At 45.2% G+C, this 16,294-nt stretch overlaps 1 protein-coding gene across 1 annotated transcript in view; it reads left to right on the plus strand.

The window, feature by feature from the left end:
- The window catches only part of SREBF2 (sterol regulatory element binding transcription factor 2), a gene marked incomplete at its 3' end in the record, with an annotated part of 61,434 nt that overhangs the window by 4,725 nt on the left and 40,415 nt on the right, over positions 1–16,294 (plus strand). The gene's annotated exons all lie outside the window — the stretch shown is intronic.

A 16,294-nucleotide genomic window follows, 5' to 3' on the forward strand; every position in this document is an offset into this window, starting at 1 on the left:
GTGGGATGCATCTTCTAGGGTTGCTCAGACCACTGAACCAGTCTCCTGGGGTTTCTCCTTCTTCCTGGGTCTGTTTGGTGTCGCCCTTGACAAACGTTGTTGCATTCACACCCGGGCCTTTGGTCCAATGTTCTTGAGCGCTGCCTACCTCTCATGTCAGTCTTTTCTGTCATTCTCATACTCAGCTCAGGTCTTGGCATTTTTTCTTGGCATTTTTAAAAAAGTGTATTTTTGCTCCTATATCGAATAGATCTTTTCTTTCCTCAATTTCATAATTTAAAAAAGAAGTTCTTAAGCAACTTTATTCACATGGCGCTCCCTGAATATCCAATTGTCTATCCTGCTGGATTCTTGTCTGAACTTTATTAATGTGCACATGAAATGTTACAGCATTTTCACTTACAGGTTGCTGTATGTTGAAACAGTTGAGGTATAATTGCCTGTGATCCAGTGTAATTCATCTGAGGGGGCAAATACCTATCCATGTCCCTGTGGAACATTTGCATCATTTGCAGTTTTTCGCTAACATAAGTACTGTTGCCCTGAACACAGACAAGCAGATCACTTTGGAGTTAGTTCGTTGGTGCGTGTTTCTCGTCAAGGACTCTTCAAGTGAAGAGCTGGGTGACAGCTCTGACACACTGCCAGCTGTAGCCCTTTCATTTTTTAAAACTTTTCCAGTGTTATAAATTACTGTGGTGATTGGAACTTACCACTTGGAAAATATTTTAATTTTTTCAAAAAGGTGATACATTCATATGGCAAAATAAAAAGTATGAAAGGGTACTGTGAAAAGTCTTGCCCCCAGCCCTGTCACCATCTGCTTAGGGCCCACAACCCCAAGTTATTAATTTTTTAGTTTCTTTTACATCCTTCAAAACTTAATGCAAATAGAAGCAAATAACAAGTATGGATTTTCATTTTTGCCCCCCTTTTTATTTTTCACAAATAGCATGCTATAAGCTGTGTTCTTCTGCAGCTTACCCTTTTTTTTTTCACTTAACAATGTATCTTAGAGATCTTTCCAGTCTTTTTCACTGCTGCATGGTTTTCCATTGTATGGATGCACTGTAATTAATTCATCCAGTCCCTTTTTGATGGACATTTGAGGGTGTTTCCAGTCTCACTATGAAAAACATGCTGTGGCGAATAGCTGTGTAAATTCGTCATTTCACACATGTGCAGGTGTTGGAGCAGGATAAGTGACCAGAAGTGGGTTTGCTGTGTCAGAGTGGGGTGATGATATCTACACCATAGGTGCTGTAAGAGTCAAATGAGATAAAACATATGAAAGGAAGGGGCAGGAACTAACATTCTCTCCTGGCTCATTTGTGGTTTTGATAGATCCTGTCAAACTGCCCTCCGCACTGGATGTACCAGTTTACTCCCCCACCAGTGTGGAGGAGAGGGCCTGTCCTTCTCAGCTTCCGGCTAGAGTCTGGAACTCTAGTCCCTTATTCTGCCTGTCTCTTTGCCACATGTGTGCCAGTTAAGGGCTGATGCTGCCCCAGCCCTCCAACAATGCACACGTACAGACCCCTCTGTCCTGGCCTCCTGGTTCCTATACTTGAGACCACTGGACAGTCAGTGGGCAGCAGCCAACTTTCTGAGCAATCCCTTCCTGTGCCTCTGATGTTCCCTTTGCTTGCCCAGGACCCTAGTGGGTGCGACTGTTTTACTCCTCTGCTGCCTTTGGTTTCTTGCAATGATCCTTTGTCTGGTTTGCTTGCTCTCCATACTTTTAAAATTGCTCCTGAAGGTACAGCAGCAGTTCCTTATTTTCAGCCCTCTGCCTTGGGGGACTTGAAAAATGACTTCTTGCTTTACATTGTTTCAGTGGGACTCTCTTCTGTCTGGGTTCCTTTTCTTGGTGTCTTGGTGGCAGCCCTTGCTGCCCCAGAATTTCAGTGCATCCTCCATCCAAGCATAAAAATTCTTTGGGGCTCTCCATTCCTGTAAATAGTGTTCTGGAAGTTGCTTCCTTTCATTCTAATTCTCTTCAGACCACCTTTCACCAACATCTGCAGACGTTTTAGGAAATGCCCTTTTGTTATGAATAGCCTCATTTCTCACAGTACTTTCCTTTGAACTTTTAAAAGTCAATTGTGGTAGTTTTTCTGAGCTAGTTGGGTGGGCTTTCTGTGATTATTTGTTGGGCAGGACTGAAATTGACGTGTGATTGCTGTTTTCCATTGTGTGATTCTTCTTACAGACATATACTGTACTTGATAATGAATATGGGACCGTTTCATCTTGATCCTACAGGTTTACTGTCATTTATCCTGAGGTGCATCAGTTCTCTAGGTGAAGGTGACTGTCTTATTCTTTATTAATTACTGACTGTCTCTGCAGTCACCGCTACTTTTCCATCCTTCATCAGGTTTTGAAATCACACTGTAGGCAGCACCCGCTGCGTGCCCAGTACCGTGTCTGGTTAGACCTGCAGTTAAGACCCTTACAGAGGGCCTGTTTTGTGCTGGGCTCTGGGTACAGCACTAGCAGGGTAAGCAAGGTCCCTATCCTCGCACAGTGTGTATGGCCCTTTACCTACATTGTCTTTTGCTCTTAATTTTTTCTTCAAGTCCACGGTGTGTTACAGATGAAGAAACTGAGACCCAGATCACAACTAGTAAGTCATAAAATGGTGACCTCAGTCCACACGAGTCCAACTCCAAAACCCATGTACTTTTCCTCTACTCCGTGCCAAATCCCCATCTGATGTAGCGGGCTTCAGAGTTGTGAACACAAGGTGGAGTGGTGGGCTGAGGCTGGAGAGACCCAGGATCCTCTGCTCAGGTACACATTCAGACCACATGTGTTTATCAGGAAGGGTCTGCCCTGTGCTGGGCACTTCAAGTGACTTCCCCTGGGTCCTGCAGCACTTCTCTAAGCCTTAGTTTCTGCTGTGGGGTGGGGAGTGGGGATGTCTGCATCACAGGTGTTGTAAGACTTGAGTGAGCTACAGCACATAAAAGGAAGAGGGCAGAAAATAACATTCTCTTTGACTCTGAGAATGAATGAGGAACTACAATTTGCAAGTTGACTCTTAGGACCAAAGGCCCTTTTTTAGAATACAGTTTTGGAATGTTTGTTCTTTTCCTTTTGAAAGGGCTTTCGTGGGGTGGTAGATGGGGCACAAAGGAGCAGTCACAGAACAGGGTAAAGTGTTCCACTTCTGGACCACAAGCCTCGAGGGTTAAACTTTGTTGACATGATGGAATTTTTTAAAGAGTAGCAGATCCCAGAGCCTGGGCCTCAAAGTAAGGCTCTCTGGGGAACCTCTGTTTAGAAACTAATCCTAAACCATTGAAGGGCTTGGAAACTGGAAAACAGAACTCTTTCTGCATCTCTCAGGCCTTTGGAATTGCTAATGAATACATGTCTAAATGCCCCTTACAATCTGGCTTCTGCATCTGGTCTGTTGGGTTCAGGGTCTAGTTTGGAACAGTGATGAAATTCCTCCAGCTGCTGAACCAGATGTGGAACTGCCTTGTTAAACTGGTGTCTTCTTGGCTCAGGCCCTCACCATCCCATAGCAACAAGTGGAAATAATGCTTCTTCCTTAGTGTGAACATTCCTGCGAGGCCTTACACTTTACAGAAGTCCTTCTGATACATTTGTCTTCCTAACAGTGCTGTGAGGCGCTTGATTTTTATATCCATTTATATCCATTTTGCAGATGAAGACATAGAGGCAGATAAAATGATTTGCCCAAGGTTTACTGGGCTCATGAAGTGGAGTCAGGAGTTGAACTTGGGCCTTCTGACATGGGCTCCTGTACTCTTCCCTGCCCTGTGGGAATGAGGTGGGAGATGCCCTGACTCAGGAAGCCTGTCTAGGAGCACCTGTTTTGGTCAGAAGTTGTTTTAAAATTTAATTTAAAAAATTTTGTTCATTCCAGTTCAGCGTGAGTATCCACTACATTCGCAGTACATCACTAGACTCTGGGGTGTTAGAGATGAATGAAACAGTCCCAACTTTCACGGAGCTGACATCTAAGCAGCCAGTCAGAATACAAAGCAAAATGCAGAAGAGGCCAGAACAGAGAAATAAACTCCAAGTTTTTGGAGCACTAAGGAAGGGAAGTAGGAAAATCTTCACAGAGACTTTGGCATTTGAGCTGAGTTGTGAAGGGTGAGTGAACAGCATATTAGAAAGGAGAATTTGGAAAGGCAAGATGTTCATTTTGACGGAGCTGGACCAAAGTTGGGAATAATTTGGCATGTTCTGGGCATATGTGATTCAGTGTGGCCATAGTACAGTGTAGAACAGAGGGTCTCAAACTTTAATGTGCCTAAGAGCCCCACCAGGGTACAGACACTTTGAAAGGCTTGACCACCATGCTCGGGTGATTTGCAGGCTATACTCTTGATGACTGTTGTTTGTTGTCTTCCTCAAACACAGCTTTGATCAGGTCCCTCTCCTGCTTCAGTGTATCCTGTGTCAGTCAGGAGGCTTGGTGGTAAGCAGTGGAAGCGACCTCTGGCTAGCTCAAACAGAAAAGGAGTTTATTGGAAGCGTGGTACATGGACTGATCAGAAAACCTGGAGAGTCAGACTTGGAACATGGGCTGGAGCCAAGGGCAGCTCAGCAGCAGAGTCCAGCTGAGGATAGCCTGGAGCAACCTGTTTAGGACCGCGCTGCCTCAGTGACCTCTGCTTTGTCTCTGCTTCCTGGGGTCATTCCTGCAAGAGTCATGTTCCTGGTGGGATCATGCATTCATCAGAGCCGACTGGCAGGAAGCCTTACCACCAAGACCACCCAGTGGGCATTCTCCAAAAGGAAGATCAGGGTGCTGATGGGAGGGTCGGGTTGAAGGATGACAGACAAAACAAAAGTCACAGATGTCCTCTCTGTTTTCTGTGCTGTGCCGTTAAGGCCTTTCACAACTTAAGTGTAAGCGGCTCCACCTCTCCGCTCTGTTCCCCGTGCTGTCCGCTGTACCTCCTTCCAGGACATTTCCTGGTGCTGTGGTTTTGCTCAGACTGTTTCCTTTGCCTGTAATACGTGTCCCTCTCTCTAACTCATGAAAGTCTCTTCACCCTTCTAGGCTCCACTTTCACTGCCTGCCAGGATGGGTCAGTCCTCTCTCTGCCCTCTGACAGCCCTTTCTTTGTGAGGCACCTGTCTGTTCTCGCCCTTGTCATAGTTTGTGGAGTTGGTTGGATTTCTCCGTCTTCCCTGTGAGGATGGGGGGTGGGAAGGGAAACAACACTTCGGAGCCCTTCTCCTATGCTGGGTCCCACTCCCGGCACTGCAGTGCACAGTTGTATGCACGTGCTGGGTGGCTGTTTGTAGCATGATTTAATAACCTGCTTTGCAAGTAGTATTTTTGTCCTTAGTCTGAGGGAGATTTGGGGGTGTGGTAATGAATGGAAGGGTACGTTGGTGAGTCGTTGGGGGTCTTTCACTTTTGCCTGAGTGCTTTAAGGACTGAAAAAGGTTGAGATCCCCAGCTCTGGAGACTCTACCCCCAGGAGGACAGTTCAGGTGAAGAAGTGGCTTTTGCCAGACTTTGTGGACACTCGGTCACCTGGCATTGTGCGCCGCCAGGCCCTCGAACAGAATTGTGCGGGAGCGCTCCCTGGAGTCTTACTTTCTGTCTGTTGCTCAACTTTTAGTCTCCTGTTCTGGGAGAGTGAAAGAGAGGACAGTGCGATGCGGGTGGGAGCAGACGAAGAGCTGGGCGCTGCAGCACACCTGGGGTGACACTCCTTCCCTTCCCCGCTGGGGGTGTTCGTTCTCATTCGAGAACCGGGCTCTTACTGAGCATCTGTCTGATGCCAGGCTCTGTCTGGTGACGTCTATGCAATAATAGAAACAAAGCATCTGTCCAGTATGGTGGCTAAGCGCTTGACTCTAAATCCCAGCTCTGCCACCTGCTGACTGCGTGACAAGTTACTTGGTTGAGAATCTGCCTGCTCATGCAGGGGACATGGGTTCGAGCCCTGGTCCAGGAAGATCCCACATGCCGCGGAGCAACTAGGCCCGTGAACCACAACTACTGAGCCTGCGCGTCTGGAGCCTGTGCTCCGCAACGAGAGGCCGCGATAGTGAGAGGCCCGCGCACCGCGATGAAGAGTGGCCCCCGCTTGCCACAACTAGAGAAAGCCCTCGCACAGAAACAAAGACCCAACACAGCAAAAATAAATAAATTAATTAATAAGCTCCTACCCCCAACATCTAAAAACAAAAAAAAAACTATTAAAAGAAAAAGTCCTGAGTTTTAAAAAAAGAAAAAAAAAGACAAGTTACTTTAGCTCTCTGTGCCTCATCTTCCTTGTGTGTCAAGTGGAGGTGATAATGGCATCCATCTCAGTGTTGTGGAGATTAAGTGATGAAATCTGTGTGAAGTGCTTCATGTAATTGCTGACACATGGTAAGAGCTCAGGAAACATGAACGATTACTATTTTTTTTATTACTGCTAGTAATTGGCTTGAGTTTTTTCTTCTTAATTGTTGTTCTCAAAGTCTGTTCTTGACCTCTTTCTAAAAGCAAGCATTTCAAAGTAATAAATGGAATAAGATGGACAGCCTTTCAAACGGGGAGTGTCAACAAATCTGATGCCTTTAATTTGGTGTTGGGTAAGGGCTGGAGGCCTGGGTTCCCGGCCAGGACACAGGATGGGACTGTCACATGAGTGGGGACATTCTAGAGCCCAGTTGCTGTGAGGTGGGGCAGCCCCAGGGGTAGAGGGACTCCTGAGAGGAAGCCCCCCAGTGTGCTTGTTGGGGCGACTTCTGGAGCAGGGTGCCTGCACAAAGAGCACCGGGCCTGGGTGAGAGGGAAGGAGGCTTCTGCCCCAGCCTGCCGCTCGCTGACTCACCTGTCTCGCGCCCCGTCTTTGGACTTGGACTTGGACTTGTTTCTTCCTGTGTAACAAGCCCCACCACCATCACCACTTTCAGGCATTTCTGTGCCAGGCACTGTTCTAAGTGCTGTGCACAGAGTAACTCATTTAAAAGAGTGCTTGAAGCTACCTCACGGGGTGATTTGAATTGTATACCACGATGTGTGGAACTGCTAGCAAGGTGTTAAAAGCAGAAACAACTGGGGACTTCCCCGGCGGTCTGGTGGTTAAGACTCCGTCCTTCTAATACACGGGGTTCAGGTTCAATCCCTAGTCAGGGAACTAAGATCCCGCATGCCATGTGGCACGACTTACAACTGGGTGACACTGCTAATGAAGTTCTTTTCTAGTAAAGAAAAAGAAATCACATTTAAACTTTGTCTATAAATACACCCATACTCACACACAAACATGAGATAAATGGCAGTAAAAATCAACAACAGAAGCTTTTTAAGCAACATACTCCCAACAGGGTCCTCTTGCGTCACGTGCCGTTTTTCATCCCAACCCTCAGCAGCTGGCCCTGGCAAGTGTTTACACGGGGCTTCTTTGCCAGAACATGTGCCTCTTGAAGGTGTTCAGTTTTGTGTCTGGCACATGGTAGGCTAAGTTAATGTTTGTTGAATGCATGTCTTAAGGGATGTGTCTTCATTGATTTGTTATTTATTTGAAGAAAGAGAGGTGTTCTAGAAAGGAGCATCTTGTCAAGGCAGAGGGTCTCATTTGGAGAATAATTTAATAATTTGGGAGGAAGGTATACTTGCGAAATGCAGTCAGGCAAGAATCTCTCTCCTCTCCTCCCCCATGAGTCAGTTACATGGGTGTTGCCCTGAGATGATCTTTTTCCATTAACATTGAACTTCATATTGAGAGTAATGAGATGGATTACATTAAGTGCCCCCCTCCACACACAGCCAGATTCCCCGTACTTTACTGTCACTCCAGGTCTGTCTTGCATCTTTCTCCCAAGTTGTAAAATCCAAGAAATATTTGTTTTGTAGGGGGAAATAGGGTGCATAGAGGGGAGACTCAGACAAACCTAAATAAGATATAAATTCAGATCTCAGCTCAGCCACTTTGTAGCTTAAGTGAGAGGCTTGTGAAAGTAGTTTAACTTCTCTGAACCTTCTTTTCCTCACTTGTAAAGTAGAATAATAATACTAGCATCTGGGTTTGTGTAAAGTACTAAGTAGGTATCAGTGGTAGCTACTATCATGTTCACATAGAATCAATATGAAATTAATTTAATTTTAGTCATAACCACCTTCTGTGCATTTAAATAAAATATGAACTATAAATTTGATTTCTAATTAGAAAATAAGTTTTATTAGCTTTGTCACTGAGTTGTTTTTGCTTTTAAACATCAGTAATGTGACCATTGGCTTTTATTCAGAGGTTAAATTGGAATCTAACCTGGAGATGTCCCTTTTTCAAATGTTATGATAAAAAAGAAACTATGAAAAAGTCAAATACATTTTATTATGTGCTGGACATATTTCCATATATTAATATGCATCCATTGGAGTTTGGATTATTCCCATATTTATAAGTAAAGAAGCAGTCTCAGGGAGAGTAATGAATTTTCCAAAGGCAGCACAACAATGACATTACTAGATTCACAACCCAGTGCTGCTGATTCCACAGCCAGTTCTCTTTGAATTTAAACTTGGGAATCCCCATGCTGTTTGGCCTTTCAGTTAAGTCTTGGTTTACCTTTTTGACCTCCTGCTTTTCTACTTTAATATGATTCTTTGCCACACTTCCTTCACACAGTCCCTAAGAGGTAGGTGGCCTGTTTCCCAGTTTTCGTATATAACCAGAACTTTTAATTGATTTTCAGAAGAGTCTCTCCCGCAGTTGATGAAGTTATCCTAGTTTTTGTTTTAGCTACTTTGATATTCTCCTCTCAAGTCAGAATTCAGCCCTAAGTTTTGGTTCAGAATGAGTCTTAATGAGCTCATGATGTCTGGGGACTCTGGGCAGGTCAGCAACCCCTGTACAAACCAGAGTGAGCAGCTGCTGAGCTGCAGGGCTCCCCTTCCTAGAGCATTCTTGGACAACTCGCTGTGGCCTTTCCTTCTTTAATAAGGAGAAAGACCAAGTTCATTATCATGAGCTGCAGATCCCTTCATGATTTGGTCCTGACTACCTGCCCAGCCTGGTGCACTCCAGCTGCCCATCATGCTGCTCAGGCCTGCAAGCCTTGGCTTATGGGTGTCCCTGGGCCTGGAATTCACCTTGCATCCTGATCTGCCTTCAGTCCAGCTTCTTCAGGAAGCTGCTCGACCTGCTGGAGTCAGTGGTTTTCTTGTATCCCCTCTGTCCTCCTTGTCTGCTGTGACAGTCACCACAGACCAGATTTGTCACTTTCACAAACTCCTTGTGGCCAAGGGGTGTTTTATCATCTCTGTGGGTCAGCACACAGTAGGTGTTCAACACATTTAAAACCTCTTGTATTTACATACCTACTTCACCAAAAGTGGAAGCTTTGCAGAAATTGCATAAATTTGTCCAGATTTTCCAGGGTAATCCAAATTTCAAAAATATCTTGTCCCATTGTGAGGTGGTGTCCCTTTCAGTTTTGGTTCAGAAAGCATGTTTGCCATTTTTATAGATTGCATGAAGGTTGCATTTGAGGGCATCTCAGTGAATCGATGCCATTTTTTTTTTTTTTTTTTTGGCTGTACACGGGCCTCTCACTGTTGTGGCTTCTCCCGTTGCGGAACACAGGCTCCGGACGCGCAGGCTCAGTGGCCATGGCTCACGGGCCCAGCCGCTCCGCGGCATGTGGGATCTTCCCGGACTGGGGCACGAACCCGCTTCCCCTGCATCAGCAGGCGGACTCTCAGCCGCTGCACCACTAGGGAAGCCCGATGCCAATTTTTTAAACTACCAGTGTGCTTAGTGCCTGGAGAGGTACAGGGGAGTGGAAGATTTTGTCTAGGTGCTTGTAGAACACAAGATATAAGAAAAGCATTAAAAGGCTTCCCTGGTGGCACACTGGTTGAGAATCTGCCTGCCAAGGCAGGGGACACGGGTTCGAGCCCTGCTCTGGGAAGATCCCACATGCCACGGAGCAACTAAGCCCGTGCGCCACAACTACTGAGCCTGCGCTCTAGATCCCACAAGCCATAACTACTGAGCCCACGTGCCGCAACTACTGAAGCCTGCTTGCCTAGAGCCCGTGCTCTGCCACAAGAGAAGCCACCGCAATGAGAAGCCCGTGCACCACAACGAAGAGTAGCCCCCGCTCTCGCAACTAGAGGAAGCCCGCGTGCAGCAATGAAGACCCAATGCAGCCAAAAATAAATAAATAAATTAATTAATTTAAAAAAACATATCTTACTGTATGTAATTTGGCAAAATAAAATTTTTTAAGGTTAAAAACATACTCTTATACTAATATGTCATCAGCACATACCAAAGATTTATTAACATTATTGAGAAAATCAGCAGGATGACCAGGCTGGAGTCAAGGGGAATGCAAGAAACTGATATTTACATAGTTGGAAAGAGATAAGATTGCAAATTTAGATGCATAACTGGTTAACGTCCTACAGGGCAATAAAAACAAAGCTTTCAAGGTTATCTTTTTTACCAGAGAGAAATCACTTGCAACTTGTTTATTTTCTACATGAGAACATCTAATTTTACAGATTGTGTGCCTAATCAGTAGTAAATAGGAAGTCAGACAACTTTATGTTTCCGTAGAGCATCAGATGACCTTTAAAGCATTGTCTAAACCAGAGTTTAGACAATGCTCTGGTATGACTTTAAAGAGAATTGTACCTTCTTTTTTTTTGGCTGTGTTGGGTCTTAATTGCTGTGCTGGGGCTTCCTCTAGTTGCGGCCAGCGGGGGCTACTCTTGGTTGCGGGCTTCTCATTGCGGTGGCTTCTCTTGTTGTGGAGCATGGGCTCTAGGCGCATGGGCTTCAGTAGTTGTGGTGCACGGGCTTAGTTGCTCCGCAACATGTGGGATCTTCCCGGACCAGGGCTTGAACCCGTGTCCCCTCCATTGGCAGGCGGATCCTTAACCACTGTGCCACCAGGGGAGCCCAGAGCTGTACTTTTTTTAATTTCCCACATTTTCAAGTTTTAGACTTTTTTTTTTAACAAATAAATCACAGTTGGGTTCAAGAGCTAAAAGATGGCTGGATCTGAGGTAGAAAAGAGTCCTTGGTGAAAGAAATTGTAAGTCATTTTGAAATGGAATTGTGCAGTTAAAGGAAGAGGGCTGTAACAAGCAGAAAGGGTAAGGTACCCCTCCCCCACCCCCCAAAGGCCTGGGCCAAAAAGGAAGGGAGTGGGTATTTTTCCAGGCTGGATGATGAGCTAAGGTGAGTGGGAAGTGAAATCCCCTGGAGTAGGAGGGAGCTATTGGTAGGAAGCTATGAAGCTCATGTTGAAGAAGTTTGATTTGCTTTGAAAGACTATTGGACCAACAAGATACTCAAAGAAGACGATTGTCACTGGGTTGAAGGCTGCGGTTGAAATCAAGGCAGGGTATGGAAGTGGAGCAAAGAGATAACAACTCTGTGACACTACGGAAGGAGACCTGCCAGGGATTCATAGCGAACTCACGGCAGCGGAAAGAAGAAGAAAGAGCAATTGAAGGTAGTGCGGAAGGTCACTCTCTTCTGATTGAAGCTCAAGAGCTGGCCCGGGTCTCCTGCTGTGTCGGACCAGAGAAGCCAGGACCGGCCAGCTGAGCTGGGGCCCTCTGGGGCTGCCCCTGATACCCAGCCTGGGCGGGTGGCGAGAGAGCCAGACAGAGCAGACCAGAGGCCATTTGAGAATGACTTGGCTTCTCTTTGTGTTTTCTTTTTCTCTTAATTTTCAAATATTTTATTTTATTATGTAATACTTGATATGTGCAAAGGAATATATGACACATTTGTGTGTGTTGTGGAACACAAGCACTTAAGAACCCCACCTCCCCACCCAATTTCCCTTTGTGGTTTCTTTGCCAGTCAAAAGAGTTCAGTCATCCCTCGCTTAAAATATAGGATGCCCAGGTCCCTAGTTTGTCATCCTGTGTCATTCGGTGCCTCCTTCAGACTCCCTTTCCCCAAGATGGTGACCCAGAATTCCCTTGAAGTACACAATTCTGTCCCTGTGCTCTGAGCTTCTTACCAAATGGATGTGCCTCCTGGTGTTTGAGTGGAACAATTTTAAGGCAGCAGTTTGCCTGCTGTAACTGTCCCTCTGTTCCTTCTGTTATTGCTTGCATTTCAGGGCTTCTGGGTTGAAGGGTGTGGTTGACAGCCCAGCTCCTTACCTGCCCCTCTGGGTGACTTGAATGGGGATAACTGATGTTTTAGGTCCTGGGAAAGCAGTGGTGATCACAAACAGCAAAATGGTGGGAAAAGGAAGAGTTATCTTACCATTGACCCTCAGGCTTGATATGGGTCTGCATTTTATTTTATTATTTTTAATTTTAAGATTCTTTAATTATTAGAAAAAAATCATCCTAGGAGGGGGAGACAGGATCGTCAGCTTGAAAGCAGGATACTTGTTGCTCAAGAAGGATTCTTGCTGGGTATTAGATTTTGTGTTTACCTCCCTATCCCCCACTGGTTGTGGTCCATCTCACTCCCAACAGCCTTACACACATCACACACCATGCTTCTGTGTTCTTAGGTTTGTTGGGCAGACCTAATGTGAAAAGATGAAATGAACAAAAGTAACTGAAGAAAGTTTACGTCAATATCCTTACGATCTTTGGGTTAGAAACCATGTAATTTTACTGCACAGGATTGAAATTGTTCTGCTGTAATGCAACATACACATTCCTAAAAATTACCGCACTATGCAAAATTACACAGTAAAAACCACAGGGCTTATGGGGAAAGTGGGGTTAGAGTCATAACACTCAAAAACTTCATAGGTGGGCTTCCCTGGTGGCGCAGTGGTTGAGAGTCTACCTGCCGATGCAGGGGACACGGGTTCGTGCCCCGGTCCAGGAGGATCCCACATGCCGCGGGGCGGCTGGGCCCGTGAGCCATGGCCGCTGAGCCTGCGCGTCCGGAGCCTGTGCTCCGCAACGGGAGAGGCCACAACAGTGAGAGGCCCGCGTACCGCAAAAAAAAAAACACAAAAAAAACACAAAAAAATACAACTTCATAGGTGACCAGAAAAGAGAGAGAAAAAATAAGTGGGCATTCTAAAAAAAAAGATGAGGTAGAAACTACCATGTATAAAATAAATAAACTACAAGGATATATTTATTTTACAGCACAGGGACTATAGCCAATATTTTATAATAACTTTAAATAGAGTATAATCTATAAAGATTTTGAATCACTGTGTTGTACATCTGAAACTAACATTGTAAATCAACTATAGCCCAATAAAAAAATTAAAATTAAATGGTAAAAATAAATAAAAAATAAGATAGGACCCCCTAAACAGCACAGATGTTAAGTGGCTAAGAAATGTATAACTACCACAATAAATGTAGCACTCTACCTTAAAAAAGACCTGAGGTTTGCTTGTGGAAGTGGGCGTTGGAAGATTATAGCTCGCGTTATTGTGAAGTGATGGAAGGAAGGCTTTCTGAAGTCGGATGGAAATTTCTGACCCCAGATGTGGAGGGATGTAGCTCATAACGCATGCAGGTGATCTGACAAGCTGGTGGATGTTTGAAGTGTGTGCATTTTTTGTTTTCCTGTGTGGCTCATTTCAGCTGGGTATGGTTTTTTGTGTTTTTTAGTGTTTCTTTCATGCATAAGTAAACACGAAATTTATGTTATGCCCAAATTATTCCCTAATATATCCAATGCGTTGGAACAAATCTGAATTTTCCAAAAAAAAAGTCAAAGCAAAACTAACTGTCAGAAACCACTGTGTATAACATGTACTAGCTAATACTAAGTGCCAGGCACTGTGCTGTAGATTCCATGTGAACTATCTCTCAACAACATGACGAGTTAGATATAATTGTTAGCCACATTTTATAGGTGAGAAAACTGTGGCTCAGAGAGGTAAAACTTGCCCCAGGTTACAGCACTAGGCCGGGGTAGCTCTCAGTGAGTATGCCATTCTCTTTCCTGAGCAAAAAAACCAAAACAACAACAACAAAAAAAACCCAACAAAGTGGGGCAAATATTTGAAAATATATAAGAACGAGCAAATATCCATAATATATGAAAGTTTTTAAAATCACTAAAAAGAGACAAATAGCCCAGTAGAAAAATGAACAGAGGTCAAGAGCAGGCAATTTACAAAGAAGGAATACAAATGGCCAATAAAATGGGGATTGACGTTTGACCTCATTTAATACGCATTCATGTAAATTAGAACAGTTAGATGTTGTTTTTTCCCACTATCAAATGGACAGAAATATTGGGTTGGCCAAGAAGTTCGTTCGAGTTTTTCCATAAGACGTTACAGAAAAACTTGAATTTTTTGGCCAGCCCATTAAATGCGGGGAAACACTGGCAAGTGTATAGATTGTTGTAACCTTTCCAAAGTATATATACCTGTCATTTGACCCAGCCATCTAATTTCTAGAAATTTATCCTAAGAAAATAATCAGATAAATGGGAAAAGATGCTTGTTCAAAGATTTTTGTCAGAGTTGTTAATAATGCTGAAAAGACGAAAGCACTCATCCATCATCACTAAGTGGTTAAAGTCTGGTGCATTAATATAATACAATACAATGTATTGTTCCCAAAGGGAGCAGGGACAAAATAGCATCTTCAGCGTGATCCCATTTTTGTAAAACCATCCTACACATGTGCACACTTGTGTTTGCAAGCAAGCCTTGTATAGGAAGTAGTCTGGAAGGATACACATCAAAACACTGGCGGTAGATGTCTCAGGGTGGTGGAATTGCTGGATGATTTTTTTTTTTTTTGGCTGTGTTGGGTCTTTGTTGCTGCACGCGGACTTTCTCTAGTTGCGGGGAGTGGGGGCGACTCTTCTTTGTGGTGCACGGGCTTCTCATTGTGGTGGCTTCTCTTGTTGGGAGCACGGGCTCTAGGCGCATGGACTTCAGTAGTTGTGGCACACGGGCTCAGTAGTTGTGGCACACAGGCTCAGTTGCTCCGTGGCAGGTGGGATCTTCCCAGACCAGGGCTCGAACCCGTATCCCCTGCATTGGCAGGCAGATTCTCAACCACTGCACCACCAGGAAAGCCCTGCTGGATGATTTTTATTTTTTCATTTAACTTTTTCTAAATTTTTTGGTAGCGAATGTTACTTTTATCATTTAAAAAAGAAAATTAGGGCTTCCCTGGTGGCGCAGTGGTTGAGAGTCCGCCTGCCGATGCAGGGGACACGGGTTCGTGCCCCAGTTTGGGAAGATCCCACATGCCGCGGAGCGGCTGGGCCCGTGAGCCATGGCCGCTGAGCCTGCGCGTCCGGGGCCTGTGCTCCGCAACGGGAGAGGCCACAACAGTGAGAGGCCCGTGTACAGCAAAAAAACAAAAAAACACAACAATAAAAAAGAAAATTATTTTAAAACATTGTCTAACACAAGATCCATAATAAATTCAAAATATAAGAATAAATGACTTCTGTAAAAGTAGTTCTTCTAGCACCTAACAGGGCTAGGTAACAAATACCCATTGAAAGAATTTTTGACTGACTGCAGTTTGGAGACAACGTTACCCCATTTGGGGCTTCCGATTCTTTATTCTTGACCAGAATTAATCTGACCAGATTTCGAGTTACCTCATTCTGAGGTAGATGCCACTAGACTGAGCCAGACACAGTGGCTTATGTTACCTCTAGGTCACGAGCTCTGTAAAGTACAAGTGAACTTGGGGTCTCCTTGGATGAAGCCTGAGACTGTCAGGCACAGGTGACAGCCGGAGCCTCTAATTTTGGTTACGTGATCAAAACCCAGATATAGTTTCTTGGGGCCCAGCCTACTTTATCAAGCAACTTAAATCTTAGTTTATGAAGCAGCTAAACACAGGAATGTGGCTTGGTGGGGGAGGGTGGTTGACAGGAGCACCCCCTCGAGGTGAGCTGGGGTTTGCAGGCCCGGGCGGCCGACCCAGCTCCAAGGAGGCCCGTGTCTGGCCTTCCATGTCTAGCCAAACTTCATCATTTTCAAACCTCCATAAAAACTGCCTTCTCCCAGGCCCCTTCTCTAGGTTTCATGGCTCTCTGTGGACAAGAGAGCCTATGTGTCCGTAGCACATGAATGATTGAATGATGGGAGCAGGGAAGAGCCAGGAGCCGTGGGGAGCTCCCAAGGTGTAGCCCCCAGGTACAGGGCAGATCTGCGCCTGGGTGGGCCTCCTTCCACTTACCGGGGCCTCCCCTTCTCTGTCACTGCAGACCAGACGGGTCCCCGGGAGGCCCAGCGTGCCTGCTGCCGCAGTGGCTCAAAGAACCTCTTCGTTACTTCTTCCTTCAAATGCTCAGTCGTAACGGCTCCTCTGTGCCCCTCAGCCCCATGCCCATCTGCCTGGCTGGAGATAGCTCCC

Source organism: Hyperoodon ampullatus (genome assembly GCF_949752795.1).
Source record: "Hyperoodon ampullatus genome assembly, chromosome: 11".
Lineage (NCBI taxonomy): Eukaryota > Metazoa > Chordata > Mammalia > Artiodactyla > Ziphiidae > Hyperoodon > Hyperoodon ampullatus.